This window comes from Gopherus evgoodei, chromosome 6 (genome assembly GCF_007399415.2).
Source record: "Gopherus evgoodei ecotype Sinaloan lineage chromosome 6, rGopEvg1_v1.p, whole genome shotgun sequence".
Classification (NCBI taxonomy): Eukaryota; Metazoa; Chordata; order Testudines; family Testudinidae; genus Gopherus; species Gopherus evgoodei.
The window spans coordinates 25,868,784-25,887,832 of record NC_044327.1 but is presented as its reverse complement, the minus strand read 5'-3'; the positions used below and the strand labels follow the sequence as shown (position 1 = coordinate 25,887,832).

At 39.5% G+C, this 19,049-nt stretch overlaps 1 protein-coding gene across 41 annotated transcripts in view; it reads left to right on the top strand.

Moving 5' to 3' along the window:
• PTPRD (protein tyrosine phosphatase receptor type D) overlaps positions 1–19,049 on the top strand; it is a 1,707,428-nt gene that overhangs the window by 1,054,067 nt on the left and 634,312 nt on the right. For all 41 annotated transcript variants that reach the window (XM_030566328.1, XM_030566329.1, XM_030566317.1 and 38 more), the window contains one exon: positions 18,096–18,138. The gene's annotated coding sequence lies outside the window, so the exon portion shown is untranslated. The remainder of the gene's footprint in view (positions 1–18,095; positions 18,139–19,049) is intronic.

Below are 19,049 nucleotides of genomic sequence, written 5' to 3'. Positions count from 1 at the left end.
AGTTCAATGCACTTTTTCAACTTAACTCCTGAGACATACATGAGCCAAAGCTCATTAACATCAATGGGAATCTTCCTGCTGACATCAGTAGATTTTGGATAAAGCCTTATGTGTGCCCATCTACCATTGCTTGTTTCATATCATGGGCAATTCAGAGTCATGTTAAAGCCCATTAATGCTTCAGTATGTTATTCAGTGCAGCACTACTATACAAAGTTGATCTGTCAGGCCCCTCTGTGGTTTGCCATGATGAGCACCTAGTTCAGTCTGAAACTTACATGTGCAGAAGTACAGGTACCAAAATGTAAAGAATACTTTCTAGCTGTACTTGAGAGATTTGTTTCAGCTTCATTGGTGCAAATTAAGTTTTTTTATGCACGTTTCCACAGTCCTGACGCACACAATGCGAGGTTGAAAATTCAGCTTCATCTGCAGAGGAAAGAGCCTCCAGATGAGGAAGGAAATTCCCATTTTAGACTCTCTTTATTTGTAGATATTTTGTTAGTTATGGGAACACAGGGTTGGGGGATGTTCATCATAGTATTTACAGAAAACTGCACTAAATCAACATTTCTCTTGATTTTTTTTTCCAAAATTTGCATCTAAATATTGTAGTACATTTTAAAAAATCATGTGCCAGTTTGAGAGAGAGCAATTACTGCAGGATTAAACAAAGTATTCACTTCATTGTACAAAATCATAGAAGTAGGATGGGGAGAAATGTTCTTATATTGTATTATGAAATAGCTTTACAAATTATTACTGTATCATCTGGCAAGAGCAATTTCTGTTACTAATGGAATTTATAGGGCAGAAATAGGGATTCAAAGTAATCAAAGGTGCATGTCAAATTGGAAACCATGTAATAAATTGAGTGATTTGGACATCACCCCTCTGGTGGGAAGGGAGCAATCCGAGAAAAGGAAAACAAGACTGAAGTATGAAGGTTTTATTGGCATGAATTTGGGATGGCCTCATTACCCACATCACACCTCCTTTCCCTTCCTGGACCAGGGGATTTTTTCCCCGTAATCCCCAGAATTGGAAAACAGGCTGGAAAGGAAAAGTATAGCAAGGTGGACTCTGCATGTGGCTCTCTTCTTTCCTTGGCTGGCTTCAGGGAGGGCCACCCAAGCAGAAAAGCGAGATGTCCCTGGGCCGTTTTGCAGTCAACAGGCAGAGTAAGGGAGGCCTGAGCCGTAGCTGTCCCACAGCAGCTGGAGAAATATCCTTTTCATAGCTGGAATGTCTCCCACTGTGAGATAATATTTGAGAGGAAGCTCACTAGGGTGCTCTCGGGGCATCGGTAGGACTCTCAGGGACAACCCCTTCTAGTGTTGTTTTAAAGGATTTTTTAAATAGAGTCCTCTTTGTGCTATAAATAACCTGACAGCTCCCCTCTTTTTTTTGTGTGTGTGGGGGTTAAATACAAAGTGAGGGTCAGAGGCAAAGTAGGTAGAAAAGCGCTGTAACTCGTGGTAGGCAGGCCAGACTGGGTTTGACAGCTACTGCTACAGCAGCACATATCTAAACTCTTCTAATTAGCTGGTTGCCAATCGCACTGCATCTTCTTTTTGGCTACTTGAGTGAGTTCTTGGAGGCAGTCTCACAGGCCAAAGAGTGAATGAATGTAAATATGGAGACTGAGCGACCTAGATGTGGTTGCTTCATGTCCTTGTTAGCGCACAAAAGTGTGGAAATACTTGCTACCTCTGCTTTAATCATCTTGGCAATTAATAGAGAAGGGTATCCTCTACTATGGTCAAGCCATCACCTTTCACGATATTAAATTCACTTTACACAGAAAATGATTGAAGATGTTTGCATAATGAAGTATCCATTGAGCTCGCTGGTACCATCCTTTAGCAGATAATATACTATACAATTCTTTGTAATAACGCTGTTGTTTATCTTAATTATATTTTTTTAAATTATTTCAGTTACTTATTGCACTTTTCATTGCAAAAATTGAACTCAGATAACTCCTGCTCACTCATTGTATTATGCTTTTGCACAGCATAATAGTGTACAACTAACGAGAAGTGCTCACAGTGTGAGCACCAGGGCTATTTTTAAAGCACACTTATTTTCAGATGGGATGCTAGAGGTGGGTCAGAATTGAAATAACTATTTCGTATTTCCCCATTTTCTCATGAATAGGCTCATAACACATGGCAACTGCTGCACTGTGGTGTCCTCTTTTTCAGCAGTATCTCTCCTGGGGAACATTATATCTGGAATAAGAAAAACAGGTCAGCACTTACTCCAGGTATATTATGGACTGGAATTTAAATACCAATCATATTCCCTTTACCTCCAAATAAAAGAAGAAATTAGAGCTGCTCAGACTACCTAAACCACTTAACCTCATTGGATTTCTCATCCAAAATAGGTTGTATGGGCTCTAAAAACAGTTATGTGCAGACGCAGCTGTAATTAAGTCTCCAGACAGGAAGACAGAATGCACCAAAATCAATGCACAAAGCAAATGTGTAGAGTTGGCATTTCAGAACTGCTCTCAGATGCTCCTTGGTAAGTGTTGACACAATGATTGCAATATTTCTCCAGCTGCAATCTGCATTTCTCTCCTACCATCGTCTGCATGGACATAAGAATGGACATACTGGGTCAGACCAAAGGTCCGTCTAGCTCAGTATCCTGTCTTCTGACAGTGGCCAATACCAGGTGCCCCAGAAGGAATGAACAGAACAGGTAATCATCAAGTGTTGCCCATTACCAGCTTCTGGCAAACAGAGGCTAGGGATGCCATCCTTGCCCCTCTTGGCTAATAGCCACTGATGGACCTTTCCTCCATGAATTTATCTAGTTCTTTTTTGAAACGTGGTATAGTCTTGCCCTTCACAACATCCTCTGGCAAAGAGTTCACACGTTGACTGTGTGTTGTGTGAAGAAATACTTCCTTTCATTTGTTTTGAAGCTGCTGCCTAGTAATTTCATTTGGTGACCCCTAGTTCTTGTGTTATTAGAAGTAGTAAACTGCACTTCCTTATTTACTTTCTCCACACCAGTCATGATTTTATAGACTTCAATCATGTCCCCCCTTACTCATCTCTTTTCCAAGCTGAAAGGTCCCAGTCTTATTAATCTCTCCTCATATGGAAGCCATTCCATACCCCTAATCATTTTTGTTTCCCTTTTCTGAACCTTTTCCAGTTCCAATATATCTTTTTTGAGATGGGGCAACCACATCTGCATGCAGTATTCAAGATGTGGGTGTATCACGGATTTATATAGAGGTAACATGATATTTTTTGTTTTCTTATCTATCCCTTTCTTAATGTTTCCCAACATTCTGTTTGCTTTTTTTGACTGCTGCTGCACACTGAATGGATGTTTTCACAGAGCTATCCACAATGACTCCAAGATCTTTCTTGAGGGATAACAGCTAGTTTAGAAACCATAATTTTATATGTATAGTTGGGATTATGTTTTCCAGTGTGTATTACTTTGCATTTATCAACATTGAATTCCATCTGCCATTTTCTTTCCTGGTTACCCAGCTTTAAGAGATCCTTTTGTAGCTCTTTGCAGTCTTCCTGGGACTTAACTATCTTCAGTAGTTTTGTATCATTTACAAATGTTGCCACCTCACTGTTTACCCTTTTCCAGATAATTTATGAATATGTTGAATAGGACTGATCCGAGTACAGACCCCTGGGGGACACCACTATTTACCTCTCTCCATTCTGAAAACTATCTTTGTTTCCTATCTTTTAACCAGTTACAGATTCATGAGGGGACCTTTGCTCTTATCCCATGACAGCTTACTTTTCTTAAGAGCTTTTGATGAGGGACCTTGTCAAAGGCTTTCTGAAAAGCTAAGTACACTATATCCGCTTGATTCCCCCTGTCCACATGTGTGTTGACCCTCTCAAAGAATTCTAGTAGATTGGTGAGGAATTATTTCCCTTTACAAAAACCATGTTGACTCTTCCCCAACAAATTATGTTCATCTATATGTCTGACAATTTTGTTTTGCGCCATAGTTTCAACCAGTTTGCCCAGAACTGAATTCAGGCTTACCAGTCTGTAATTGTGGGATCACCTTTGAAGCCCTTTTTAAAAATTGGTGTCACATTAGCTATCCTCCAGTCATTTAATACAGAGGCTGATTTAAATGATAGGTTACATACCGCAGTTAGTAGTTCTGCAATTTTATATTTGAGTTCCTTCAGAACTCTTAGGTGAATACCATCTGGTCCTGGTGACTTATTACTGTTTAGTTTATCAATTTGTTCCAAAATCTCCTTTAATGACACCTCAATCTGAGACAGTTCCTCAGATCTTTCACATAAAAAGAATGGCTTAGGTTTGGGAATCTCCCTAACATCCTCAGCCGTGATGACCTTTGCAAAGAATTCATTTAGTATCTCCACATTGACCTTACCGTCTTTGAGTGCTCCTTTAGCATCTCGATCATCCAGTCACCCAACTGGTTGTTTGGCAGGCTTCCTGCTTCTGATGTACTTAAATGTTTTCTATTACTTTTTGAGTTTTTGGCCAGCTGTTCTTCAAATTCTTTTTTGGACTTCCTAATTATATTTTTACACTTCATTTGCCAGAGTTTGTTCCTTTCTATTTGCCTCACTAGGATTTAACTTCTACGTTTTAAAGGATGCCTTTTTGCCTTTCACTGCTTCTTTTACTTTGTTGTTTAGCCACAGTAGCACCTTTTTTGATTCGCTTACTACATTTTACATCTGATATGTTCTAGTAACACCAACAAGAAAAGGTGGAGGTCACTGTTCATTAACGGCAAAATAAGCACAATAATCACTTGGGGCGGGGAAGGGGTTGTAACTACAGTGGTAATGTGAAAGTTATTTGAGGCATTTTGCATAAAGAAGCAGTGAGGTGGATGTGGGCACCAGTGGCACTTACTATACCTTAAAAAGGATGGGACATGTTCTCCCCTCAGTGCCAATATCCAAATGCAAGCAGGTGCAAGGCATAGGCCACTCTCTCATCCACATAGGTGTGTCCATTTTGGAGTGCAAAGCACAGCACTAAGTAACCACTCACATGCTCAAGGATCACTAACACCAGCATTCTGCTCGCCTCCTGCATGGTGCATTGTAATGAAGAAGGTCCTGGAGCACACCCTCCCCTCTAGTGCACCTTTAAGTCATGCAGGGATCTGCAGTGTTCCATAAGGGTCACATCCCCCCTTGTTACTGCAACCACAGAGGATCCATTGACAATGAATATGGTTTAGTTCTGCTACACAAGTGGAGGCAGGATTTGAATGGGTTACACAGAGTGTTCACAACACTTTGTGTGGCAAGGAGTTTTGCCATGTGACAACTCCCTGCATTCTAGTGAAGAGGCAGGTGGTAGTGTAACAGGGGTTAGGTGATATATGGATCCTATCCTCTCTTCAGTGGTAGAGGCTATATAACCTCAGGGTTATGATAGTGGTTATAGATCAGCCTGAGGGTAAGGATTTGTTCCCCTGTAATATCTCTGCAAAGCCAAGCCCAGCCCAGTATGGAGACTGAGGGCAGGTCTACACTACAGCCAGGATCGACACTTTGAGATCGATCCACCGGCGATCGATTTAACGGATGTAGTGAAGACCCACCAAATCAACAGCAGATTGCTCTCCATTCGACCCCTGTACTCTACTTCCGACAAGAAAAGTAAGGTAAGTCGACCGGAGAGTTTCTCTCGAAGACCCCCCGCAGTGTAGACCCTGCGGTAACTCAACCTAAAGTACATTGACTCCAGCTTTGTCCAGCGTAAGTTCACTTACCATGGTAGTGTAGACATAGCCTGAGTACTATCTTGAGGCTTTTTCCCATGCAAGTAGCTATAATCCATGCAACTTGTTACTTTATATCTATATGGAGAATATATGTGCATGTTAACAAGCTCCTGCTGAAATCTTTAAAAATAGTTTCCATTCTCTTTTTTGAAAACTTGAAAAACTTTTATAATTTGAAAAAATATGAAGGGTATATCCACTGGTGTTTGTTTCCCATTAAAAATAAGGCGAAAATTGATGTTGAAATATGGCAGACTATATTAAGATTATTAATTTGAGTTCATCCCAGTTCTTTCAGTTCTCCGTGTGACTTCTATTTAATGCATACACAGAACAATCGAAACTGTATTACTTTATAAAACGAGCACATTCAGAGTTTTATCTTTCCTCAATAAACAGATTTAACCAGAGCTGGGTTGTACATTGATTGATGGAAGCCTTAATAATTTCTTTTACCTAAGTCAAATGCTCTCACTCAACCACTTTTGCACAGCCACAACACTCTGCAGTTTTCACAGCTTTCTGATCAAATATTTTTTCTTTTTTTTTTTTTAACATAAATAAAATTGTTTCCAGGATCCAACAGCTGGTGCTTGCTGGCTGAAGGAATGAACAGGAAGACAATGTGTTCACAGGATTACAGAACAGGCTGAGAGGGAGAATTTATGCAGAGTTTTATAAGCTTAGTGAGGCAGAAAATAGATTGGGGTGCAAAGAGGAAATAATGTGTCAGTCAAAGCTAAGCTTACAGACATAAGCTTCCATAACACAAGAGTAGTCATTTGCTGTCTTGGCTCTTGTAACTTCAACAGTTACCTCTAAGTTTGGGTGGAACTGCTCGCAGATGTTTTCATGAGATCTTACTCTTAAGTGACTTTTACTACAAGTCTGTCTTTTAAAACCTGCAGCTGAGGCAAGACACAGCAGCAGTTTCACAGGCCATCTGGAAGACATGAGAGATGGTGGATTGCCTTCAAGGATGACTCCTAAAGATTGAGCGAATCCTCCAGCTAACTTGACCATTATAGGTTTCTTATCAAATCTTGGATGTTGGTCTCCCTGCCCTTTCATAGCTTCATCTTAATACAATGAGCATCTGTTTGGAATTTGTGAGTCACTGAATTTCTCTGCAATGCTCATTCATGATTGGCAGATTATATGCTCATAATTTATAGTGTATCATAATACTGTCTAGCAAGTTAAGCTTGAAACTGCAATCATGTTCTTTTAGTCCTTATACATGGATGTTTTGGTGAAATGGCTCATGCCATCCCCCTTTCCTCTGTAATTTGAGTTATAACTATGGAGTTGCTGCCTGAAATGACTAAGACAGACAAAGTTTTACAAGCAAAATTGCAAGGCAAAGCACTATTGGTAATACTATACAAATTGCCAGAAAGGCAGCAGTGCTACTATTTTAACTAGTACCTTAGAAAAAATGTCCATTATGTTTGTGACACACAATAATTAAAGAACCTGTTCTATTGATTTCACAGTATCTATTTCATTATTTTATTTTAAGCATATTTTTAGTTGCTTCCAAGGTAACTTTGACAACTGCCATCAACTTCATCACCATGGACACTGGCATGAAATAGGGCTGCCTTTTCTCTTTGTTGTTGTTTGGCATTGCCATAGACTAAATAATGAAGACGTGTATTAGCAACACAAACAGTAGTATAGCATGGGTAGATGGCAAATGCCTAGAAGACCTAAATGTCGTTGATGATATTGTGCTCCTGAGCAACACCCCAGCAAAGTTACAAACAAAGGCAACCTGGCAGAAACAGCAGGTCAAGCAGGGCTCAAAATTAGTTGTGCTAAAAGAAACATCTTTGTAACCCTGGTGTGAAGTAGTAACATCACATTAGAAGGCAACAATATCAAGAAAGTAGGACAGTTCCCTTACCTGGGCAGCACCCTCTTGGCCAACAGAGACCTCAAGAAGAAAGTGACATCAATAACAGAAAGTTGCACACAGTATTTAATAAATTCAGCAATCAAAGATATAGAGGAAAAGAATAAAGTTGAGAATTTTCGATTAAACTGTAATCTCTGTGCTAGCATATGTCTGGAGAGCTACCAAATCATTAGATGCCCTCAAAAATAAGAGCTGATGAAAGATTCTGGGCATTGGTTAGAAAGACTTCATCACCAACAAAGAGATCAGAGAAATTGCCATTTCCAGAGACCCAAACAGAAGCACTGGACATGTTTGCAGCGTGTATCCTGGATTTCAAAACACAGATTCTCACACATGAAGCCGTCAAGTGGAAACCAACTGGTGTGAAGCAACAAGAACACTGCAGAGAAACCTTAAGAAGAACTCTTAGCAACGAGGGCAGAACAGGCTATCTCAGAACAGATGGAAGCAGCTCCAAATGTCAGAAAGTGGGACAGAAGAGACTAGTTTTGTTCTTGTGTGGCTAACACTAGCATAGGAAGGATGTAAAGTAATAGGGTAATGTATTAAAAGAAGGAAAAACAGACTGAAAGAGTCAGTTATCAAATTAAAGGGACAACAGTCTTCTACCTGTGTTAGTTAGAACCACATGAAACAGCTAGCAGCCCAGGTCAAAATGATTTGATAGGCCCTACTGAATGCCTAGTTAAGATTCACTTTTTGTAGAGCACAACATTTATTTAATATTATCATCATTATGTAAGACACTCCCTTTATTTGTACTTTGTTGGGTTGTAGGCTAGACAGAACACTGAAACTAGTTTGTGTGCACAAAATGAATGAGCAACAAATACTCCAGCTGCTTTACTGTTAGACAGCAGTTGAGAAATAACAGATCTCTCATTTTTCCAAGACTATCTCCTTAACAGCCCACTGCTATCAACATATTTAGATATTTGTGGCAGGTTAATGGAGGCCATTTTCACCTGGCAACTGCATCAATCCTTAGCAACAGTATGTATGCATACCCACCACTGATGTAATTTTTAGTTTCGGGTTACAAAGCCAAAAATGGAAGATCAAACTATAAAAACTTTTGGAGAGAATGTGTCAGGCATTTTCAGATAGTGTTTTGCCTTAGCAACTGTCTCATTTCATTCCCTAGCAACTCTCAATACTAGTTTTGTCATATTTTCCAGCTCAGAATTACCTCTCGTGAACAACTAGGAGGATTTCCTTGTTATGTATAACACAATACATCTTTTTTTTTTATGCTGTAGTTTAAGACAAACAGTAGAGCTCAGTACTCCATAGTAGTAATTTAAATAAATGGGCAGATAACATGACTTGAGAGAGAGTTTTAAAAAGTTAGAATGTCAGATCCTGTATTTTAGGGCAGCAGTGTCTCTTATGCACATTGTTGTTTTCGGTGTTGCTGTGGCTGTGTTGGTCCCATGATACGGGAGAGACAAGGTGGGTGAAATAATATCAGCTTCAGATTGTGGAATATAACTAATATTAGATTAACTTCTATTGGTGAGAGAGACAAAGTGACCTGAAGAATAGCTCTGCAAAGTTCAAAAGCTTGTCTCTTACATGTGAACTAGTTAAGACCACTTGAATTAGATTCTTTCCTCAAATACATGCATAAATATAACCCCCATTGATTTCACTGAGAGAGAGAGGCTCAATTTAGCCTTCAGAATTTGCTTCATTTTATTTGCATATTACTCTCTTAGGGCCAGATCCTGTGAGGGGCAACGTTGCACAGTGGGGCAAAGCGGCCCTAAAATCAGTTTAATCAGGCGCAGGAGGAATCCCTTTGTGTAGGAAATTTCTTGGAGTGAAAAGCCTCCGTAGCTGTTCCTTTGCCACTCTCAGCTCCTCACCCCTACTCCTTCTGTGGCAGGAGTTGTAGCCAAGTTTAAGGGGGAACAGGCAGGGAGTCCCTATGCTTCTATGATGCAAGCTGACAGAGTAGCAGCATTCATGTAGATGAAGTGTATACTCTGTGTGTCAGGGCTACACTGGAGCCCTTGCCACATTCTGTCATCACCTGGTACAACTTGGTATTCCACTGAAATCTAGTCAAACAGCTCCAGATTGTGGAATTTATTTTTTCTATTAAAAAAAAATCCCTTAGAAATCTCCATTAAAAACTATTAAAATACTCTTATAAAGAGTCTTGTATGAAAGTGTGTATGAGAGAGAGGTGCTTTACAGATACATATACAAACAAGATCTCTAAAGAGCTAACGTACACATGAATTATAGGACAGGGGATGAAAAGAGCAAACACAGAATTGCTTGAGCAGTGACATTTAACATCTGCCTCATCAGTTTCATATTTGATTTTATGTTTTGTTTTGTTTCTTGGTCATCTGTTTCCTTAACACTGCTAATGTGTATGCGCAAAGGGACGTGGTTATGGTTGTGTGCTGAACTTTAACTTTGGCATGTCTTCAGTTGTTAGTGCTTAATTCACTCCATGCAACCCTTAATGTTCTTTAAACAGGGGAAACCAGTGATATGTGTGTGTGTGTGTGTGTGTGTGTGTGTGCACGTGCACATCAGAGAGAGAGAGATTGTGCACTACAGGTTAGAGCTAGGCAAATAACTGATCTTTTGATTCAGAAACAGTTAAAATTGGGGAAGTGTTGGGTGTTTGGGTAGAACCCCAAATCCAAAAGTTTGGGGAATTTTCTGGGAATCAAAAAAGTCCCTTTTGGGTCTGTTCGAGAGCGGTCATTCAAAATTGGATTTGTCACATCACAACAGAGTGCCCTAATGACCGGCTTAAAGGTTCTAAGCTGAGGAGGTGGCACCACCATCACCTCCTCCTCTGGCCATTTTGTGAATGGTCGAAATTATTCATGGCAAATTGGTGAATAGTTTAGGGTTGACCAAAACTGTGTTATTTTCTGAATAGACTATTCTCCTAGAAAAATTCACCCAGCTCTACTGGAGATGCACCTGAAACAAAACCAAGTATCTGAAAACCACAAAATTTAGGAAAAGTTCATATCCCAGTGCAGACTCTGTGATTTGGACTTATTCCACAACACACACGTGAATACACTCTCCCTCCCTCTTAAAAGACTAATGTTTGTCTCTTTTTGAAATACTATATAAAATGATCACTTTAATATTGCATATACAAATAAAAATGGGGTACACATTCTTTTCTGTATCTGCTGTCATTTATACATATCCTTTCTGCATCATCACCCAGACACAAAGGACATTGCTTATTGCTATCATGGGTGTGCTTTGAAATGTTTCCATTTCCCACACAGTCATTTCCACTTGACTAGACTCATTTTCAGTTTATTAAAAATAAGGTCCTCTTGATCATGATATAGTCTCGTAGAAACAATAAGCAGCGGCACTAAAATCTAAATTCTTTTTTAATTAAAAGTGGCATGATTGTTTGAATAAGAACATGTATGACAACCTAGGGTGAGCTACATGACTTATTTTTATTAGTATTGGTGTACTTCAGCCTCTCATATTTCTGCATCCTATGGGTCTTATTCTATTCCCATTAAGATAATGTGAGTTTTGCTGTTGACAATAACAGAAGGTGACTCCAACCCTAAATTAGAAAAATAAATTATGTATCTCATCTCAAAGTGTGGTTTCATATGTAATAATATAGCACATCTTCCTCTTTGCATGTGTGTACACCCACCCACGCACATCTCCTATGCTAGAACCGCAATTACCAAAATGTCCAGGTGACATCTAAAAATTTTGGATAATCAGGAGAGCAAGCCAATATACTTTGAAATCAGCCCTTCGGGTTTCCTAAAAAAAATATATCTTTCAAAGCTCCTGTGACTATAAACATCCTCCTTCGGCATTCTCTGTATTCTATCATTGTATTCAACTTAGTTTCTGAGTATACAGACTGCAATTTTAGCTTAGCCCTTGTGCAACGGCACTCGAGGAACAGGGAATTTCACAATCCCCTCCTCCCACTGGACAACCATGCAGGGTTAGAGCAAATTCCAGTGTCAAGAGAAAGAGGGAGAAGGGATATATTGAAGGAAATCAGTGATGTTCTAGATCATTGCTACATTGGTTTTTGAGGAATGGGCAGATTCTTAAGGACTGGAAATGGCAAACATACTGTAGTACTATTATACAGAAAATAATTGAGACATAGTACTAAAAATATAGTCTATTTGTTTATTTGGGGGGAAAGTATTTGAAACAATATTAGATGAAACATTACTTACCACTTTAGGGAAAACAACTGGGTACAGTTTTTAGGCTTTAATAAGGGAACAAAAGGAAATATATGATTTGGATGGAGACTTCCACCATAGATCTGTGATAGTAAACTCTTGCTTAATTAACTATTTTTGTTCATTAAGGGCCCAATCCAAAGCCCACTTGAATCTAATGGGAGCCATCCATTAAATTCAACAGGTTCCATCACAGAAGGAGGGAATGACATTGGATCTTACAGGTAAAGTTTTTCAAAAAGCACCTGATGAGTTTCCATAAGAAAGATGAAGGGTTAAGGTGTAATATCATCATAACCTTTTGGTTAGAGAAGAGGATTAAAAACAGGATACATGTTTTTGTTGGGATTTTTTTTCTCCCTCGATCTGGAAGGAGGCAGGCAGTAGATGGTTTTGGGGATCTCTCTTGATTAGGTACAGATCTGCATGAGGATCATTACATTGGAAGTAAGACAAAGAATGGCTAACACTATAACTAGATCCAGAGGGATACAGATCTCTTCGGAGACTGGACCAAGAAATGGAAATACAACCTGATATGAAAAAATAGAAAGTAATATCATTTTGGAGAAATGAAGCAAAATAGGGAACATAGATTAAATGGAACAGTCTTGTCATGCTCCCCAGTAAAGTTATTAGCTGCAGGGAAACACACCCACAAACTAAATGCTGTAATGTGATACAGTGAGAGATGGAAAGCAAAATAAAGAGGGGGTGATTTAAGGATTTACATGTCACTGATCAAGCCTCAGCTACACTAAGATCAGTTTTAGTTACTTTTTCCTGAAGAGGGTATTATTATTCTTAATCCTTCGTAGTACATTGTAAGGGTAAAATTTACCCCAGCAGAGAGAGCCATCACAAACCTATCCTGAGGACTTCAGCCAGAATCGTCCAAACACTCATGCCTGTGCTTAACTTTATACATGTAAGGAGTCCCATTGAGGTCAGCCTAATGATGTGCCTGATGTTAAGAATGTTCATAAATATTTCCAGGACTGAAGTGTTGAGTGGGAAGTAAATGGTGCATAGGCCTCATGAGGGCCCTCGGCATGGGGTGTATTTCACCTTAAGTGAACAATATGCCTAGCAGAAATGTAAGAAATAAGTTCTCTGACCCAGCTGTTTTGGAATCTAAGGGCCCAATTCTACAGTCTTTCATTCTGACTTGGTCAGAATTGCCCACTGAAAATCAGTGGGCCCAGTTCAGATCTTGATTAAGCAAGTGCAATTCTATTGAATTTCATGGAGCGGCAGCCAGTTGTGGCCAGGGCTGAATTTGGACCTTGGTCTTTTAATAGGAATTTTTGCCTGAGTAGATTGTATGATTGGACCATAACAAACATGACTATAATACAAGCAAAAAACATAAAGTGAAAATATGGGAGCAGAGTGTCTCAGGGATGAGGTCATCACTGAAAAGCTGCATGAAAGTAGTATATGTTCAGAGGAGGCAGGTCACTTGGTGCTACGGAAGAGGGAAGCTGTTCCCAAAAAGGGGAGCTTCAAGATTGAGTGGGGAGAAGAAGATGAGGTGGGAGCATTAAAGAGAGAGGGCTGGGTGGAGACATGACTACAGCGTAAAATAAGTACAATGACTCCAGGATTTTTAGAATAGTGAGTGGTTGTGAGTAGAGAGGAGGATATATTTGTATGAAGGGAGAGAAATACTTGAGACTATCCAAAAAACAAATCAGATCATGTTACTTTTATTGGAAGAACATAAGCCAAAATATGCATTAAAAGGGCAAATCTTGACTCCTTCTCTATGAGCTGCAGATGTCCCCAAGGGCAACAGAATTTAGATAATAAGATACTATAGTGGCAGGCCCTATAGAAGATACAGTTGTGCAGAAAGCAGTGCAAAATTTTTTACCCATTTTATCTAAAGAAAGACCATTCTTGATCTATAATGATAAACATTTAGCTTCTGAGTATACTAAATATTGTATCCACAGCCAGCCCATTAAATATTTTATTTGAGCAACAGCAGCTTCTTTTCATATTTAATTTATTTTTTCTAAAAATATAGCTGTCAGTGTAATCCCTTTTTTTGGTTGTTGTGGAAATACCTACCCCAAAGTAGGCTGCAGCTCACATAAGCTGAGTTCCCCTACCACTAGCATGCTTACCGGGTACTGCTAATTCATGGCTACTTCATGCCTCTGATCCTGTGAGCTGGACTTCAGTGGGACTATTTACATGAGTAAAATTACTCAGGCACTTAAGTCCTTTCAGGATCAGACCCTTAGGTTTTTTTTTTTTTCCTGAAGAATTACTAGGGAGGCAGGTGTGGAGAAATAGTGTTGAAAGGAACAGCTAGCGCAGTAATATGTTCACAAGCTCCCAATTGTTTGTGTTTAAATATAAATTATTATTATTTATTACTTACTACACTAGCACAGCTGGAAGCAGCTGGGGAATGAGGGGAAACAGTAGTGAAATCAAAAGCCATGTTAGCATATGCTGAACAGATAATATGCAAAACTTCTCAGAAATGGTGTTTAATTTTTTGCCTCTTCATTTTATATGAATTCACAGCTCCAGCCTTTCTTGAGAACATTTCCCCTAAGACAAGCACTTTTTAAGTGGTCTTTTTTCAAGCAAAATGTACATCTTTTAATGCACTCTATTCTGGGGTGCACTCTTCCCTTCCTGGGCTGCTGCTTATCCTGGATGGCTGCTACCTGGCTTCCTGGGCTGGAGTGGTGTTCCTGATCTCTTTAGCAGACCCCTAACATTCTGCTGCTGCTACAGAAACAGCTCCTTGGACCTGTCCCTCCTGAGCATCCCCCTCCCATTTCTCCTCCTGCTTCTGCCAGCCCTCATCCTGAATGAGAAATGACTGGCTGTGGCAGTGACGCTTCCTGCTGTTGCTCTTTCCCCCCTGACTGGCCAGTGCTGCTGATGGGGGTTATAAGAGCACGGGCTCCAAGAGGCAGCGCAAACTGGTAGCAGGCTTAGAGTGATGCCATTAGGGCATGACAGATGTTTCCAAGCTCTGGGCAGGGCTCCAGTAGCAGAAAATGCACTGGAGAGGGGAATATAACTGTACAAACTAGCCACAGATAGCCTTCCTTGCTTTGGGTGATGGGCGGGGCAGTCTGATCCAAGGATAACCAAGAAGGGGATTTTACCAGGGCGTGCCCTGCTTCTCTTTGCAGTAATTTCTTCCCCTGGAGTATTTTTTTGGAGCCCCTGACAGGAGTTACACTGTTGTCAACTCTTACAATTTTATTGTGAGTCTCATGATATGTGGTTTCAGAGTAGCAGCCGTGTTAGTCTGTATCCGCAAAAAGAACAGGAGTACTTGTGGCACCTTAGAGACTAACAAATTTATTTCAGCATGAGCTTTCGTGAGCTACAGCTCACTTCTTCGGATGCATAGAATGGAACACACAGACAGGAGATAGTTATACATACAGAGAACATGAAAAGGTGGAAATATGCATACCAACAGGAAGAGTTTAATCAATTGAGATGAGCTATCATCAGCAGGAGGAAAAAAAAAACTTTGAAGTGATAATTAAGATGACCCATAGAAGGTGTGAGGAGAACTTAACATAGGAAAATAGATTCAATTAGTGTAATGACCCAACCATTCCCAGTCTCTGTTTAGACCTGAGTTAATTGTATCTAATTTGCATATTAATTTGACTTCAGCAGTCTTTCTTTGGAGTCTGTTTTTGAAGTTTTTTTGTTGCAAAATTGCCACCTTCAAGTCTGTCACTGAGTGGTTAGAGAGGTTAGTGTTTATGTTGCATGGTGTACGGTTGCTGGTGAGTATTTGCTTCAGGTTGGGAGGCTGTCTATAAGCGAGGACTGGCCTGTCAACACTAACTCATCTCACTTATAGACAGTCCTCGCTAACCCAGGAACCTATCCTTGCAACAAAGCCCAATGCCATCTATGTCCACATATCTATTCAAGTGACACCATCGTAGGACCTAATCACATCAGCCACGCCGTCAGGAGCTCGTTCACCTGCACATCTACCAACATGATATATGCCATCATGTGCCAGCAATGCCCCTCTGCTATGTACATTGGCCAAACCAGACAGTCTCTAAGCAAAAGAATAAATGGACCCACATCTGACATCAGGAATCATAACATTCCAAAACCAGTGGGAGAACACTTCAACCTCTCTAACCACTCAGTGACAGACTTGAAGGTGGCAATTTTGCAATAAAAAAACTTCAAAAACAGACTCCAAAGAGAGACTGCTGAACTCTAATTAATATGCAAATTAGATACAGTTACCTCAGGCCTAAACAGAGACTGGGAATGGTTGGGTCATTACAGTAATTGAATCTATTTTCCTATGTTAAGTTCTCCTCACACCTTCTATGGGTTATCTTAATTATCACTTCAAAGTTTTTTTCTCTCCTGCTGATGATAGCTCATCTCAGTTGATTACTCTTCCTGTTGGTATGCATACTTCCACCTTTTCATGTTCTCTGTATGTATAAATATCTCCTGTCTGTGTGTTCCATTCTATGCATCCGAAGAAGTGAGCTGTAGCTCACAAAAGCTCATGCTGAAATGATATGTGGTGTTTGTCTTAAAACCCCAGTTATTGAAATCTAGTCATTACATGACACTCTCAGCTTTCGTTTAAAAAAACAAACCATATCTTACTAACCCTCACTGTTTCTAAGAAAACACTTGAGAACATGACCCAAGGGCACCCTAAAGACTCAGAAACAAGAAATGGTTTCAGGGGAACAGATATGTTTTTGTGGGGGGTAGGGAAGCCTAAAATCCATTATTAAAAAAAACAACAAAATCTCACTATTTTAAAGCCAACCTCAAGACTTTTGGAGGCCTGACTTGTATTTGAATGCTTGACGTTTGCTTTACTGGAGTTATATCTGCTCCTGTTGGCAGAGACTTGGAAGGAAGGAGGTGCTATCATAAAGTACTGCCTGCTCGACCTTGGAATCAGATCTAGTAGTGTTACAAGTTACACCTCACTGCATCAGCTTTAGAGATCCTTCCCAATGTGTTTAGTTAGCATGACATTCATGGTACTATCCACATATTATTTACTGGTGACAGTTCAATGTGTATTTGTGCCTGACAAAATTTGCAGGAAAAAAAATAGGATTTGATTAAGCAAAGGTGGTTCATAACTGTGTAAATTTCCAAGTTTACCACTAACTATCACAACTTACCTCTCTCTCTCTCGTGACATTTTAAGGCTGGCTGGGTAAATGTCAATATTTCTGGCAAAAATTTGAGCACAAGAAATTTTTTCCGTCAGTAAAATGTATTCATTGAAATATTTCCAGCCAGTTCCAGTAGTTGCACTATAATTAGTATAATAATATCTGAGCGCTTCTCATGTCCATTCCTCTGCTGAAAAGCTTAGGTCAATGGGTTTGTATTTCTTTTTCTTGTAATTTTTTAAAGGAGACCAATTTTAAAGATTGTAGCTGCTATTCACGAAAGGGGAATTTAAATTGAAGGAACTTTGCCTCTGAATGTAGAGTCTGCCATCTGTAGTATACTTTGGAAATGAATAAATTTGGTCAGCGGGATTGAAATGCACCTTTTTAATATTAATCCTTCTCTTAGAGCCTGATCCAAAGCCCATTGGAGTCAATAAGAGACTTTGTATTAACTTCATTGGGCACTGGATCAGGTCCTTAATGCTGTGGGCTATGTAGATAGTCATACCTGTATTTCCCAAAAGATCATAAAAATTGTTGTTGATTGAGTCCAAAGAGTACACACAGATTACCCTTACGTGCTAGCCTGAGGTATGTAGTAATATGCATATAAGGCAGGTATCGTGTCTCTTTTCATAGACTAACATGTGGAAGCTCTTCTCTCTGTGGTAATTAATTACGGAGGATTTTGTTTTCTCTTTTATATGTCAGACTTTGTTTTATTGGTAACCCAAATAGTTGTCTGTGTTATATAAATGAATGAAAATACCTTTTGTTCTTAGCATGCTACAAAAACATCAGTCAGTATCCTTTGCTGCTAGATACTGAATGAGTAACATGTACTGCAAGTCCCAGGCAGCTGAGATTCAAGGTTAAATATAAAAATGCATTGTTGCTTTTTCTTGACCTTCTTTTTGAAACTCTCTAATGGAAAATATATTAGGCATTTCGCAAAACTTGACCATTCTGTCTTTTTTCCTTAGGTGAGAAGTCTGGTGGACATCAGCAGATTCTGAAGAAACCAAAGTAAGATTTTACATATGCGGTATTTCAAAGTGTTTATGGTTAAAGTTCAACTTTTTTCTTAAGGAGACTATCGCTAATTTTTGGCATGGATTTCTTGGTTTAAATCTAAAATTTCTCTTGTGCTTGGCAGTCTCTAGCAGTGATTGGAAAGAGTATTATTTTAAAAGTTCCTGTAGGTGGGAAACAGAGCACAGTATTTGGAGTGGTGGCTTTTGCAATGAAATCTTGTCCAAAGGAGTCCTGAGGGGTCAGGGTGAGATCACAGTTTAGATTTTGCAGGCTTTTTGGAATAAAGGAAAAGAGTCTTAATCCCAAAGTGGGTTTGTCAGGTATGCTGCAAGTTAAATGGAAATGTAGTTAGTGAGTAAACAAAGTAGAAGGTTGTGTTTGAGCCTTTATAGCTTTTCTGTTTAATGTCAGATTCAGTAAACCAGCAAAACACTTCATGGGTTCTTGTAAACATGTGTTCTGCATGTCACACCTACTTGAAAGTTTACATGAATTCTTCAGTTCTTTTAAAGAAAATTCTGTGTTTCAGTTGTGAAGAAATCTGATTATCAAACACCTTGGGCCTCATTCAACTCCCTTTTCTGTCTCTTTCCATTGACTTGAATTGGAATTGGATTATGTCCCTAATGAGAATATATCAGATTACAGCACCATGTTAAAACTAACCAGCAACTCAAATCAATGAAGTGAAGTATTAATTATTGTATGTATACATAGATAGCTTTTAATCAGCAATGCATGATACCTAGGGTGACCAGATGTCCCGATTTTATAGGGACAGTCCTGATTTTGGGGACGTTTTCTTATATAGGCACCTATTACTCCCCAACCCTGTCCCGATTTTTCACACTTGCTGTCTGGTCACCCTAATGATACCTGTCTTATCTGGATTTACCTAGGAT